A 15988-nucleotide genomic window follows, 5' to 3' on the forward strand; every position below is an offset into this window, starting at 1 on the left:
CGTGGTGGTCAAAGGTGTAGCGTAAGGTACACTTATAAAATTCAATTAAAGAAGTGAATTTATAGTATCACCTTATCACGAATCCTGGAATCTTGTAGAACTCAATTTCTGTAATAATTGGACGCAGACACCAATTCCAAAGATATAAATTGTCAAATTTATTCAAAAACAAAGACTAAATGTAGCACTACACTAATTATACAAAAGGGAAAAACTAATTAAAATTCAACTCTAGATCAACAAATCAAAGACAAATCACTTCCGTGACCAAATCAAAGACCATGGGATCGCATATGATAACACACAAATCATTAAACAAAAAAGGTTATAAACACATTGACTACAATACCGGTTAGTAAGACGAAGGTGAGTCTCTCATTAGTATTGTTAGTCAGACATTCAATAACTATGCAGGTTAGTATTTATGTCAGGTAACTTCTCGTTATATATATATATCAGTCTCATTAACGTTTAGGTGGAGAGAAAGATCCTATCATTACTTGTTACCACAATTTCCCTTAACTGATTATTATTCAATGATTAAGGATAGGCAGGGCCACCTATAATCTGGTGTCTATTAACTTGTGTCAATTTCAGACTAAACAGTTAAACAGGAATGAGAAGATATTTCTCGGCGTTGACAGATTTTATTTCTAAAATTATCAACAAAACAGTTGAATGCAACACACATTTATATTTAAGAAAACTAAATGATATAACACATTCTAGAGTTATGAATCACAGATTAACATTTCTAATTGATTTCTCAAATGTCATGAATCACAAACTCCAAACTGTTAAACTTATGTGAACTTCGTCACAGAGAGGCCTCTCTGGCTTCAGGCTCAGATAACAGCACACGGCACGAGGTCCGTGTGGTTTGGAACAAAGGCAGTCCGGTTCGGCTTTGTCCAAGAACTTCCACTCAGTCGATGCACCTGGAAGTTGGGGTTTCGCGAATGTAGAGTCTTTTCCAAACAGATTTTCCACTGGTTTGAAGGCTCCAAGGTTGTGCACAAAATCTTCTTTGTAAGCAGGTTTCCACCGTAGTTACTTGAAGACAAAGTCTTTGAGGAAAGCAGGGCCCTGTTCGTTCCAAGGGTCAAGTTTCTTAAGACTCAAATAGCTATTTAAATGACTTTCGTATTCAGTCGACTTAGTCAATTGTCCAGCTGGATGGCTGGGCACAGGCGGGCAGCGCAGTCTGTAAAGTTCTTTATTTAATAAAGTCCTTTAAAAGAATTCTTCGTACGGCTCAATCTCCTTCTCCCAGTTTAACCCTTCTGTTGCTGGTAAAGACTTAGTTGGTTTCTGGTTCCGGTTCTGGCAACAGAGATACAAGTTGAGCTGTGGCAGCAAGTTACTGGTTTAGGTGAGAGAGAGAGAGAGATGCCGTGCGTTACCCTTTATACGCCTGTCAGATCAATAGGTGATTGGTTCTTTAGTTTGTGAGATTGGATTTCGGCTTCAGCCCCCAGTGTCCTATTGGAGGGGGGCTTGATTTATGACTGATGTCAATCCATGCCATCTTTTGGAAATGCCGGTTGGCACGGGTTCGTAGCTCTGTGTCGGGATTTCGGCTCTCGTCCATTTCAAAGAGTTTTTATTTCCTACAGGCCCCCTTCCCCAGACATCTCACAGCAGGGATTCCAAGCTATTTGGCCCATTCTCGGTGCCATCCTCCCAAGACTGTCACTTTGATGTAAACCAGTTCACATGCTGATGAGTTAAGGAAATCTGATAAATTTGGGGGGGAGAGGTCTTCTTTAGATCAGTGCTTCAGCTCAGAGCTAAAATGCTCTTATCAGAATACACCCAACATAACGCTACACTGGTTAATTCTGTTCTGGGAAAACCACAATCCTGCAGGTTTAATAAGTCTCTCTACACATCAGTCCCTGAGTACCTTCAACCAATGGTCATTTTGACCAATTAAGCCCAAGAATTGAGTCAATTAAGTTGTCATGGACTACCCAGTGAAGACGTGAACTCACGACTAGGTCACACTGTGAGCTCACCAGAGCAGACATTACACTGAGCTCACTGTGAGCTCACTTAGCGCTTTTCCAGCGACATGGTGCCGGTGCTGGAGCCGGAGCTGCTGCTCGGCCTGGGATCCAGCTGATCTTTTTTGAACCGGCCCGCTTTTCCACCGGTTTTGACGTCACTGGATGTGGGCGTTCCCAAGCATGGAGTAGAAGTGGAGAAACACAGCAATAGTAATCAGCACCGAGGCGACTGCGTCTTTAAACCCCATTTAACATCACAATCAAACTCATTCCGCGTCTATGGCAAATCGTAACCCTAATGTTACAAATGTTCCCTAAACACCTATTTTGCAGGATCAATAAAAAATTATTAGGATTTTTTAAACTTTTACTGACACACATAGTTAATAGCAATGTGTTATAACTTTACCGAAAATAAAAATCTGTATATCTTTAATTGTTTAGACGTTATTAAGATATAATGCATCTTTCACATAGGGAACATTTGTAACATGTTAGGAAAAACAAACAAATGATTTGAAAATATTCATAATTACAGCATAGAATTTGTCAGGCTTCATAACAATGGTATTTATAACATACTCTGTAAAAATCAAGCAAATAGCATTTGTGGTTCACGAGAAAATATGTATATATAATCAAAGCTATCAGACTATAGCAGCCGGTGTATGAAGACACATACGATTATACAGCATTATTTGGCAGCTTCGCAAGACCTAATTTGAAACGTTGTTGGTAAGTTAGATAATTAGTGGGGACCCTCTATTTGCAGTTCTTCCCCTCCATAATTGCTAAAATAAAGTTTTACTGACATTTTATTGACCCTACCACTGCATAGGGCACATCTGTAACATGAACGCTACTGAATGGCACATACATTGAAAACTACGGAGAACTGAGACAAATCCACTTTACACTTCATAAATAATCTTAAAACGTTTCCAACCAAGGCAACACCCACTTGAAATACGTTCATTCTCATTTTTGGTAAACAAAAAGAGAGATTGTTACATATGTTCCCTATGATGCATCTACAGAGAGAGAGAGAGAGAGAGAGACAGACAGACACTAACTCTCTCTCTCTCTCTCTCTCTCTCTCTCTCTCTCTCAGCTGGGAGTGTGTGGGAGGGGTCTGCAGTGAGCGGGAGTGCTGCTGAGAGCTCTGTCCTTTGGCTGCGTTTTTTTGTTGCTTTACTTTTTTCAGTTTGTTTATTTTGTCTTCTGTTTTCAGTGCTTTTCTTATTGTGGGGGAACAGGGGAGGGGAGGGGGGAGTACCGGTAGTTCTTCCCGGGTCGGGGGGTCGGACCCCCTGAATGCGTCTTTTGAAAAACTGACCCGACGCCATGGAGTCAAGATCGCTCCGGTGCAGTTCTGCCCCCTAGAGCAGTGTGTGTTAGCGGTTGGGGAGGTAGCAGGGTGTGAAAATATCAAGTCTGCTGCCATTGTTATCTTCTTAAAAACCACTGATCTGCTCAATCAGCTAGTGGCTAATGGCACAGTGTTAGACGACACTTTCACCCCGGTGTTGCCGCTCGCTGCTCCTGCCCGGAAGGTAACGCTGTCTAACGTCCCTCCGTTCATCCGCACCGGCTCGGGCAGCTGATGTCCGGCATTAAGAGGGTCCCGCTGGGCTGCAAAGCCCCGCAACTGAAACACGTCGTGTCCTTCCGAAGGCAGCTGTATATGATCCTCAATAACATCAATGAGGATCTTAATGTCTCCGAAGTTGGATCTCTCTTGCTGCCACCACCACGAAGATTGCTCTTTAGTAATGTTGGAAAGTCAAAGACAGCAACCGTCAGGGTTCTTGCATATGACGTATTCGTGCTGCACCTCTCTGCAAGGATCCAGGACAGTTTGTCAATGTAAACTCCAGTGCCTGGGAATATTTCCACCTAAAAGACAATGGTAAATAAAAAACAAGTTTATCCCCAAACTATTCTTATATTATGTTAAGTGGAATACATTATCAGTAAGGCTGTGATTTTGTTACAGAAATGTGTTATTAAAGACCACAGTATGTCTCAATTCTAAGTTTATTAATTTACAGACATAATAAAGTCAGTGAATCTGTGACACCCATAATTCAATTACATTCTTATTATCAACTATAACTATGAATATAACTGATAATGTAGCATCATTAGATTGTTTACAACCAATATTTGTTTTCAATATATATATTTTTACCTTGTCTTTGTAATATTGTAGACCAAGAGTGTTATACCTGTTTTGGTGATTCTTTGTCAGATTCAGAACAATTTGCTGTGGGGCTGTCAGAACCACTTGATGGTGACACACTTTTGTCTTCATTGCTGATAAATGTGGCTTTTGTTACAATTTTTTTCAGATTGTCCAAAAGGTCTGGAATCTCTGGAGAAAAAAACCTTAGTATTAAATGATAATCATTTCTAGTAATATATTTAATACAAAGTGAAAACAAAACCATCAATGCCTGCAATTATACTTGAGAGACTTGCTCTATGTTATTGGCAAACTGACCTTTTTGTGGGTCATTAACATTAGCTACGAAAAAAATAAAAGAGATAAAATACAAGAATTACCAGGTCTAATGTAATGCATATAGTCATTAATGTAGGATTATGAAGTTATGTTGAAAAACTTTATTTAATAATCAGTATTATTAAACTATTAGACAGTGCACATTAAGAGTCTGTATTGTGGTTCTAGATTACTTCAGTATGATCAACTATAATACATTACTCTGGAATCTAAATTACTGAAGAATAACATTTATCAAGGTAAGGAATTATTTGCTATAAATAAAAAAACTTACCATCAATCATACGGTTTCGAAGACATTGGTTTTCATTTTTAAGTCTTGTGTTTTCCTTTTCGAGCTGCTTAACGTTTTGCTGTAGCTCAACTTCACTGGACTCTTTAAATGTCTGTAGAATATGACGGGATCTAATTCTTGAAGCTCCATCGGTTTTCTTTCTTATTTTGTGCTGTATTCAGAGAGGAAAAGAGTTTAAAATGAAAATATATATATATATGAATATGATTAAAAAAAAACAATCCTGCAATACATTTATTTAATATTTGCAGTAATTATCTCACCGGTAACTGTGGTTCATCAAGGTCACTATCATCTGAAATTTGAAGTTTTTTGTTTGGTTTAGGTACTCTCTTCATTTTAGGACAGGGCATTTTTGTTAGGTCATTAAGTTTTCTTCTTAGTTCGCCTTCTTTTCCTAAAATAAAAATAAAATAAATAAAACCCTGCATTATGTCCACAGATATTTGGGGATTATATTTATTTGTCATAAAAATACTGTGCTTTGACCACACAAATTAAGATGAACAGCCAACACTGAATCAAAACTGAAGTTAAATTATATCTGGTTTAATTTATTTTGTGATTTGGGGGATTTTATTGTAAAGCACAACACACAATAAATCGTTCTTACAAATGCCAGTCAAGTATGACGAGTTTTTAGCGCCCTCACCACCACCTACCATGTTATAAGAGTATGTTAGAAGTACAACACATTAATAACTTAAACATTCATTTCAAATATACTGTGATTGTATATATCAAATAGCATGTAAAGACTTTAATATTTTTTTTTTTTAAATAAACATTGTTACCAGTCATAATGATCTGCGCTTCATGGACAGGCCATCCACCTTTTGGAGGTTTGTTCGTGTCTCTCCACTCTGCTCTGAAGTTTCGAGTCGTCTCTTCGTCATCATCAGCAATGCTGAATAAATCAAAATTGCGAAAGCAAGCAGTGGGAATCACGCTGTAAGAGTCTTTGTCGACCCCGCTTTCCCACTTCACCAACGCGTGCATCACCGCCATACTACCTTCACCTTCTCGTCCGTTTTTTCTGCGCCTTTTTCCCCCGACAAGTCACGGCACAAAAAACAGTCCCGCTCTGCATTCTGGTACTTGGCGTTCTTAATAACACCAACAGGGTGTAATCGCATAGACCACTCGAGTATAAAGTACTACATATCCCATCTGTTACAGTTTTTTTTCTTCTTCTGAAACTGCAAGCGCACTACATAAAGTTTGGCAAATGAAGAAATTTGGATGATGAGTTTACAATCTTATAAACAGTATTTAAGTAAACCTAGATATGCAATTCCAAAAAGAACAGCATCGAGATGGAGAAACAGGATACAAAAATAATAATACAATGTTTATACTTTTTGTATTTTAATTACAGTATGTAATTATTGCCTTTTGATTTACATTTACAGAAAAAGAACGGCGGCAAATGTGGACTACCCAACAAGAAGCAACAAAGTTACTAAAATATCAGATTCTCAGGTAAGCTTCATGCAGCCATACATGTATAATTATAAAATCAATCCAAAAAATAGACCTTGTTTACCCTACAACTGATTTGAGTGTTAATTCTATTTAAGATATAAAAAAATATTTTGTTTTCTGAACTAATAATCTGTGAACATTCTATTATCTCTATAATTTTAATTAATACATTTATTTTATTATTGGTGGAACATTATATTTTTCAGCTCAGATGATTTCACGTACCATCAATTTTTCTGTTAATAAATGTGCAAAAACAAATCAGATGGATAGGCCCCTACATATGAACATTAAGTTAAAGGCCTAGAGTGAGTGTTCTTCACTTCCAGTCATGGCGGGCCACAATCCAGCTCTTTGTAACTCATCAACAACCAAAGACCTGGGAAAAGGGTTAAATGGCTTCAGTTAAGCCAATTAGGTAATTAAGAGCTCAACTGGAAAAAAAACAGCAGGCATAGGGGTACTTTAGGACCACAGTCACTGATATAACCTACAATGTTGTTGTAATGAAAATCAGCAGACAGTGGGCCTCCTCCAGGACTAAGGTTGAGAAGCACTGGTCTTGAAGACCACAATAACAATCGACCTCAAGGGCTAGGGATATTCGAGGTGATGCTAAACCAGTCCTGAATGTTTAAATATAATGTTATTTTCTTGTAGTGTGCCGTTGCTGTTAATGCAACCAGTTATATTGAGCCATCAAATACAGAAGCTGACGAAAGACATCAACATGTAAATTTAGTTGTAAATTTAAAGTGTGTGTGAAAAGTATTTTGTATATGGAGATTAACCCATAGTTTCACAGATAAATTGTGGACCAGTGATATTCAGGATCTTCAAAACAAGTCCTGAATGCTCAAACTTAACACTTCTTTTTTTAGAGTGTCGTTGCTGTCAATCCAGCCAGTGATGTGGAGCCATCAGATACAGAAGCTGATGAAAAACAACATGTAAATTTCCTAAATTAATATGGTGCATCAAAATACTTATTTAGCACTTTCAACTGTTTCTTTGTGATTCCTAAAATTACTTTACAGGCTGGGGCTGGGGGAAGACACTGCGCCCGCCTGGAGAAGCCTGTACAAGCCCCCCTCAATAAGAGAGCTGGCAATCTGCAGTGGAGGGTGTTACACACCATTATTGCTGTCAATTCTTTTATTACTGTTCTTAACCCTGCTGTGTCCGACGCCTGCCCATTCTGTGCTCAGAGAGAGACCGTGTTTCACTGTTTCAGCACTTGCTCTCGGTTGTCACCCATTTTTAGTCTTTTAACTCGTCTTTTTACTGATCTTAACCTGATTTTTAACACAAAGGTTTTTATTTTAGGGGCGCGATACACCAGAAAGACCAAACATGTGGACCAGCTGGTAAACTTCTTGCTGGGCCAGGCTAAAATGGCCGTCTATAAGACTAGGAAGAACAGAGTGTGTGGGGAGGGCAGTGAGGATGCAGTGAGAGTGTTTGCCATGCTGGTCAAGTGCAGAGTCAGACTAGAGTTTAACTATTACAGGCTGATGAATGATTTGGAGAGTTTTGAACAGGTCTGGTGTATTAATGATGCCCTTTGTGAATTGTATGACGGGGAGTTGGTTTTTATTATGTAATTCATTTATAGGGTTTAGTATTTGATGGTTGTTTTGTTGTGTGTATTGGGTTGCTTTCTTTAAAAGTGTACAGATCAGTGGCGGAGTTAATGCTTGTTGGGGGGAGACAAACAAAGGGGAACACTATTTTTTATTTATTTATTTATTTTCTTTTGTATGAATTATTGCGTGTTGCAAACAGGCAATGAAGTCTGATAAAAGTCAAAAAGTCTCTCTCTCTCTCACACACACACACACAGCCAGCAAGACACACAGAGCCAGCCAGCTCAGCGATGACATCACAAACATCTCTCTCAGGTGACTCCTATGACATCACAGAGCACGTACATTCCGTTGCTTGCCGTCTGTCAACCACTCAGTCACTGCCAGCCAGACTGGCTGGCTGACTGGATGGTGGGGCTGCTTGCTGCTGCTGCGTACCTTAGCAAGCTTATTTGCTTGACCGGCCTTCCTCCTCCGCCCACATGCCCACCTATGTCCGATCTGCTGTTCACCTGGATCACAGCTCCGCCCCAACAAGGCAGAGCCTCCCAAGAATGGTACAAACTCACCCACGATCCCCTCCACGGAAAGCTATAGCAAAAGGCAAAAGCATTATACGTAATGAAGAGGAACCCGAGTCCAAGACGCATCCGACCAGCCATACATATTTGTGTGTATTAAAGATCACATTTTATTACATTTAGATTTTCTGTACTTTATTACATCTTTTTGTGATTTTTAAATGTATTGTTTCTTTTCCTTATATATGTATGTATGTATGTATGTATGTGTGTGTGTGTCTGTGTGAAAGTGTATGTGTTTGTGTGTCTCTGTGTGAAAGTGAGTGTGTGTGTGTCTGTCTCTGTGTTTGTGTGTCTGTCTCTGTGTGAAAGTGAGTGTGTGTGCGTGTGTCTGTCTGTGAAAGTGTGTGTGTGTGTGTGGGTGTGACAGTGTGTATGAGTGTCTGTCTGTCATGTAACTCGCACATCTGTGAGGGCACCATTTTTGCAGAAAGAGATGTACACATTTTGGAGCAACATATGCTGCCATCCAGACATCGTCTTTTCCAGGGACATCCCTGCATTTTTCAGCAGGATAACGCCAAACCACATTCTGCCCAGATTACAAGCGCATGGTTGCGTAGGCAGAGAGTGCGGGTGCTAGCATGGCCTGCCTGCAGTCCTGACCTGTCTCCGAATTGAGAATGTGTGGCGCACTATGAAGTGCAAATTAAGACAACGAAGGCCCTGTGCAGTTGCGCAGCTGAGGAAATGCATAATGGATGAATGGGGGGAAATCCCACTTGCTAAACTTAACCAAGTGGTGTCTTCAGTGCCCAAGTGCTTAATAAGTGTTATTAAAAGAAAAGGTGATGTTACATAGTGGTAAACAGTCGACTGTCCCAACTTTCTTGGTTTCTTTTCACTGCTAATGAGATGCTGTAGAGTGAGTTAGTTATATTGCTTTCAGGAGCTCTAATCGTATTGATGAGTTCATGCAGCATTTGTAATTGAATTTCAAAAAGAAATCCTTGCTGTCTGGCCTGTGTGTATCAGATGTACTCTGTCAATCTTTGGCTAACAACTGAAACATTGGTAGAACAGAAATGGCAACATAAAAAAGAAAAGTACATTTTAAAAGAGCACATTAAATAGGATGAATATACAGTTTTTTACAATCACTTTGTCACTAATTTCAGAACCTTGATGTCATTTTTCAAAACTCTAGACACAAAACTCAAAACGGTCATCACTTGTAACACAGGCTGTCCAATGTTCAAAACATTGCATTGTGCATTCATATCTTTAAAGAAACCTTGCACTTGCAGACTTGTTGGTTCAAATAATTCATTTATCATGAAATACCATAGTAACATTTATTTAGATCACCCACACAGAAGATACCGATAGTTTCACTGTGTAGTTGTTCGTACAATCATTAAATATTGTAGTACAAAATATGTGATACATGTTTCATTATGGTACTACACATAAATACATCACTGTAAAAGGACTAGTAGAGAGAATACTACAGACACAGTGGAATCATTGAACAAAATCTGAAATGTATTGATGCAATACAATCAAATCACACCATAGGTTTCTTTGAAGCCATGCAACAATAATTAGCTACAAAAAAGAACAAAACTACAGTAAAATGTCAACTGCAGTGTTCCTCACCTGGCTTAGTGTAAAACAAAGGATTGATTACTGTACTTCTGAATTTCCATCAGCCCTGTGTTCAGGTTCAGGTTCTCACAACCATTTTTCACAAGAGGCATCTTGAAACTGAACATACCTGAACATACTCAGTCATCAGCTGCTTCACTCTGTCTGCATTTCTTTCAAAAGGCACACTATACTCTGTGCTACACATTGGTATGCAGTATACAGTCATTTGACAATTGAGAGTAGCCTAATGTTTAGTGCATGCTGAAGACTTGACGCTTCTCAGTACGGACATTTCTGATGATTGAGGCCACAGTTGATCCTGAGTTGATTCTGAGGTTTGATTGAATCATTGTAGCTGCCTCAGTCATGGTCATGCCATGATTTACAACATGCTCTACAACTATTTCTCGGATTTCACTGGACACTATTTGCTGTTGCTGCCGCTGTCTGGTCCGTGGCCTTGTCCTCTACCACGTTCCCCCAACACCTCTCAAATGAGGCCCATGGCTGCCTCTCTGGTGAGGCCTAAGCCCTCCTCTATGACGAGGCCCACGACCACCTCTCAGAAGGGGTGCATGTCCCCTTCCATTCCTTTGACCACCACGTCTTCCTCCTCCCACTGCTTGACCTCTATTGTGACCTGGATGACTTGCCGGCTCCATGTTATCACTGTGTTGCTGGGGTGGATAGCACTCATTTCACTCGATACTCGTACCACAATGTGAAATCAATCATCAATAACCAGTTGGCAGTATTGGAAAAGCAATTACAAGGGCCTGCATACATACAGTAATGTCAAATCTGATGTGGAAGAACAATCATCTTCAACCAGGTTGGAGCGTTAGTTGCAATGCCTTTAATACACGCAGCGTGGAGAGGAACAGTGACTCAAGTAGATCCCAAAGTCGCTCTGCCTTCATTTTAACAGTCAGAGCTTTTATACACAAAAATCTAAGAGCTGGTTATAATCAGAAAGTCATTACTATGTTATCTTAAAAGTTAGCTAAGCAGAATTTATATCATTATAGGACAGAGTTCATAGATCAACACATGGATTAGGGAGCAGGCACTTCAATCATACTGTTTGACATTGTCTCCAAGATTCTCATCGTAAATAACAAACAGAAATCAAACTACCTTCTGGCCTGACCTTCTAGCTTGACCTTATCTTTCTTAAGTATACAAGAGAGAAAAACAGGTATTAGAGAAAAAAATTCTAACTTTCCTTCCACACTGCAAACATGGTGTGGAAAAGTGCTACATGATGATGAATGATGATGAAATATTACATCCATAGATAATGTAGTCCAACTGGTTCATGCTCCTCGTTTATTGATGTCAATGGATCTCATTATCCTGAAACTTTCATGATCGAAACATGGAATATTGTTTGTCAGTTTCCATAAAATTATGCATTAAGAGTAATGCAACAGTCACTTATCATTTTGAGCAGCTGTATCAATTGATAGTTAGATCTTTGTAATGAAATGAATAGACAGTGATCTCAGATGTAATGTGTGAATTGCATTTTGAAATGGTAATACTTTGATGTTAAGTTGTGTCATTTTAGTTCAATGAACAAATGATCTGAGGTTGATGTGTATTGTATCCAAGCAATTGTAAAAAAGTGTTAGAGTTTTGAAAAATGTGCATTTTGATCATCGGGTGTCTAGAGTTTTGAAAAATGACATCAAGGTTCTGAAATGAGTGCCAAAGTGATTGTAAAAAAGTGTAATATCAGGGGACAGTGGCTATTAGTGATCTGGCCTTCCGTGGCCTCTGTATTAATGTAACAGGTCACATTGTATGTGTACACTGATACTTGATAGTATAATATAGTACAAGTAAAAAACATACATAGGTATCATAGAAGTATTTTGCAGAAATGATTATGGATAGTTATCAAAATGGAGAGGAAATGCTAAATCCAGTCTCCCCAGGCTGAGCTTCTATTGCTGCACCTGCTAAGTGGCTGCTGGCCCCACTATATGGATAGAGCCACACCAAGTACAAGAGTCTCCCCATTGCTATTTATATCTCCCTATCCAGTCTTCTATACGTGTCAGGTATACAAGTGTGTGTGTGTGTGTGTGTGTGTGTCTGTCTGTCTGTCTGTCTGTGAAAGTGTGTGTGTGTGTGTGTGTGTGTGAAAGTGTGTGTGAGTGTCTGTCTGTCTGTCTGTCATGTAACTTGCACATCTGTGAGGGCACCACTAATGCAGAAAGAGATGTACACATATTGTTTATTTTCCATATATATGTATGTATGTATGTATGCATGTCCAATTGCTTTGACAATACAAATGAATTGAATTGAGAGGGAGAGAGAGAGAGTAAGAGAGAGAGAGAGAGACAGACAGACAGACAGACAGAGAGACACACACACACACACACACACACACACACAGAGAGCCAGCCAGCCAGCTCAGCGATGACATGACGAGCCTCTCTCAGCTTACTGCTATGACATCACAGAGCACGTACATTCCGTTTAACAAATCGTTAAACAAAAAAGGTTATAAACACATTGACTACAATACCGGTTAGTAAGACGAAGGTGAGTCTCTCCTTAGTATTATTAGTCAGACATTAAATAACTACGCAGGTTAGTATTTATGTCAGGTAACTTCTCGTTATATATATATCAGTCTCATTTACGTTTAGGTGCCGAGAAAGATCATATTTGTTACCACAATTTCCCTTAACTGATTATTATTCAATGATTAAGGATAGGCAGGGCCACCAATAATCTAATGTCTATTAACTTGTGTCAATTTCAGACTAAACAGTTAAACAGGAATGAGAAGATATTTCTCGGCGTTGACAGATTTTATTTCTAAAATTATCAACAAAACAGTTTAATGCAACTCACATTTATATTTAAGAAAACTAAATGATATTACACATTCTAGAGTTATGAATCACAGATTAACATTTCTAATTGATTTCTCAAATGTCATGAATCACAAACTCCAAACTGTTAAACTTATGTGAACTTCGTCGCAGAGAGGCCTCTCTGGCTTCGGGCTCAGATAACAGCACACGGCACGAGGTCCGTGTGGTTTGGAACAAAGGCAGTCCGGTTCGGCTTTGTCCAAGAACTTCCACTCAGTCGATGCACCTGGAAGTTGGGGTTTCGCGAATGTAGAGTCTTTTCCAAACAGATTTTCCATTGGTTTGAAGGCTCCAAGGTTGTGCACAAAATCTTCTTTGTAAGCAGGGTTCCACCGTAGTTACTTGAAGACAAAGTCTTTGAGGAAAGCAGGGCCCTGTTTGTTCCAAGGGTCAAGTTTCTTAAGACTCAAATAGCTATTTAAGTGACTGACACTTTCGTATTCAGTCGACTTAGTCAATTGTCCAGCTGTAAAACTCCACTGATCAGGTGGGTCTGTGAAGTTATTTATTTAATAAAGTCCTTTAAAATAATTCTTCGCTCAATCTCCTTCTCCCAGTTTAACTCTTCTGTTGCCGGCAAAGACTTGGTTGGTTTCTGATTCCGGTTCTGGCAATAGAGCTACAGGTTGAGCTGTGGCAGTGAGTTTCTGGTTCAGGTGAGAGAGAGAGAGAGAGAAAGACTGTCCGCTGTTCCTTATAGTCTGTCAGATCAGTAGGTGATTGGTCCCTGAGTTCTTGAGATTGGATTTCGGTTTCAGCCCCCAGTGTCCTATTGGAGGGAGGCTTTATTTATGACTGATGTCAATCCATGCCATCTTTTGGAAATGCCGGTTGGCCTGGGTTCGTAGCTCTATGTCGGGATTTCGGCTCTCATCCACTTCAAAGAGTTTTTATCACCTACAGGCCCCTTTCTCCAGACATCTCATAGCAGAATTCCAAACTATTTGGCCTCTTCTCGGTGCCATCCTCCCCAAAACTGTCACTTTGATGCAAACCAGTTCCAAGCTGATGAGCTAAGGAAATCTGATAACTTTGGGGGGGGAGAGGTCTTCTTTAGATCAGTGCTTCAGCTCAGAGCCCAAATGCTCTTATCCAAATACACCCAACATAACGCTACATATGTATGTATGTATGTATATATGTGTAGAAGGAAAATTAGAAATTATTTTCTTACACCTGTTTTTCTCTCTTGTATACTTAAGAAAGATACGGTCAAGCTAGAAGGTCAGCCCAGAAGATAGTTTGATTTCTGTTTGTTATTTACAATGAGAACCTTGGAGACATTGTCAAACGGTATGACCTACGTGCCTGTTCCCTAAAACCATGTGTTGACCTATGAACTCTGTTCTATAATGATATATGTTCTGCTTAGTTAGCCTTTAAGATAACATAGTAATGACTTTCTAGCATGTATGGATGTATGTATGTATGTATATATATATACATATGTATGTATGTATGTCCAATTGCTTTGACAATACAAATTAATTGAATTGAGAGGAAGAGAGAGAGAGAGAGAGAGAGAGAAAGAGAGAGAGAGAGACAGACAGACAGACAGACAGCTCAGCGATGACATCACGAGCCTCTCTCAGCTGACTGTTATGACATCACAGAGCACGTACATTCCGTTGCTTGTCGTCTGTCAACCACTCAGTCACTGCTAGCCAGACTGTCCCTAAGACAAAGTGTACAATACTTCAATTATATCTCCTCCAGACAGATAAAGAGTATTAAGAGCTACGATGAAGTTACCCAGGAGACGTAAAAAGCTTGCATCACCTGGTATTTCCTGGAGGTCACCCATCTAAGTACTAACCAGGCCCTGGCCCGTTTAGTTTCCAAGGTCTGACGAGATCGGGCACGTTCAGGACGGTGTGGCCGCAAGCCGAGATGCCTGGCTGCATGATGTCTCTTAAAGGCTGGCGGGTATTGACGGAATTTCCAGCAAAAAATAAAAAATAAAAAAATTAAAAAATGGAGGGAAAAATAACAGTGCAGGAAAGGGTGTTGAAAGTAGCCGGGAACGTGTACAATTCTTCAATTATATCTCCTCCAGACAGAATGAGAGTATTAAGAGCTACGATGAAGTTACCCAGGAGACGTAAGAAGCTTGCAGCACCTGGTATTTCTAGGAGATCTCCCATCCAAGTACTGACCAGGCCATGCCCCGTTTAGCTTCCGAGATCTGACGAGACGGGGTGCGTCCAGGACGGTGTAGCCGCAAGCCGAGAGGCCTGGCTGCATGATGTCTCTTAAAGGCTGACGGGTGTTGACGGAACTTCCAGCAAATAAAAAAAGAAAAATGGAGGGAAAAATATCAGTTCAGCAAAGGGTGTTGAAAGTAGCCGGGTACGTGTACATTTCTTCAATTATATCTCCTCCAGACAGAAAGAGTATTAAGATCTACGATGATGTTACCCAGGAGACGTATAAAGCTTGCAGCACCTGGTATTTCCAGGAGGTCACCCATCCAAGTACTGACCAGGCCCTGCCCTGTTTAGCTTCCGAGATCTGATGAGATCGGTCGCGTTCAGGACGGCGTGGCCGCAAGCCGAGAGGCCTGGCAGCATGATGTCTCTTAAAGGCGGGCGGGTTTTGACGGACCTTCCAGCAAAAAAAAAAAGAAAAAAGAAAAATGGAGGGAAAAATATCAGTGCAGCAAAGGATGTTGAAAGTAGCCGGGTACGTGTACAATTCTTCAATTATATCTCCTCCAGACTGAAAGAGAGTATTAAGAGCTACGATGAAGTTACACAGGATAAGTAAAAAGCTTGCATCACCTGGTATTTCCAGGAGGTCACCCATCCAAGTACTAACCAGGCCCTGGCCCGTTTAGTTTCCAAGGTCTGACGAGATCAGGCGCGTTCAGGACGGTGTGGCCGCAAGCCAAGAGGCCTGGCTGCATGATGTCTCTAAATGGCTGGAGGGTATTGACAGAACTTCCAGCAAAAAAAAATGAAAAAAGAAAAATGGAGGGAAAAATATCAGTGCAGCAAAGGGTGTTAAAAGTAGCCGGGTACGTGT

The 15988-nt window shown here is 40.0% G+C and overlaps 2 non-coding genes and 3 pseudogenes across 2 annotated transcripts; all 5 read right to left on the reverse strand.

The window, feature by feature from the left end:
* Positions 1 to 8425: 8425 nt before the first annotated feature.
* On the reverse strand, positions 8426 to 8540 carry LOC136729278 (U5 spliceosomal RNA). Its single transcript, XR_010808890.1, has one exon. It is a non-coding gene; the product is annotated as a U5 spliceosomal RNA (small nuclear RNA).
* Positions 8541 to 14731: 6191 nt separating this feature from the next.
* On the reverse strand, positions 14732 to 14850 carry LOC136729646 (uncharacterized; annotated as a pseudogene).
* Positions 14851 to 15071: 221 nt separating this feature from the next.
* LOC136729012 (uncharacterized) lies at positions 15072 to 15190 on the reverse strand (annotated as a pseudogene).
* A 207-nt stretch (positions 15191 to 15397) lies between these two features.
* LOC136728917 (5S ribosomal RNA) lies at positions 15398 to 15516 on the reverse strand. The gene has a single exon (XR_010808828.1). It is a non-coding gene; the product is annotated as a 5S ribosomal RNA (ribosomal RNA).
* A 216-nt stretch (positions 15517 to 15732) lies between these two features.
* Positions 15733 to 15851, reverse strand: LOC136729731 (uncharacterized; annotated as a pseudogene).
* Positions 15852 to 15988: the final 137 nt, after the last annotated feature.

The sequence above is a fragment of the Amia ocellicauda genome, unplaced genomic scaffold, assembly GCF_036373705.1.
Source record: "Amia ocellicauda isolate fAmiCal2 unplaced genomic scaffold, fAmiCal2.hap1 HAP1_SCAFFOLD_30, whole genome shotgun sequence".
Classification (NCBI taxonomy): Eukaryota; Metazoa; Chordata; class Actinopteri; order Amiiformes; family Amiidae; genus Amia; species Amia ocellicauda.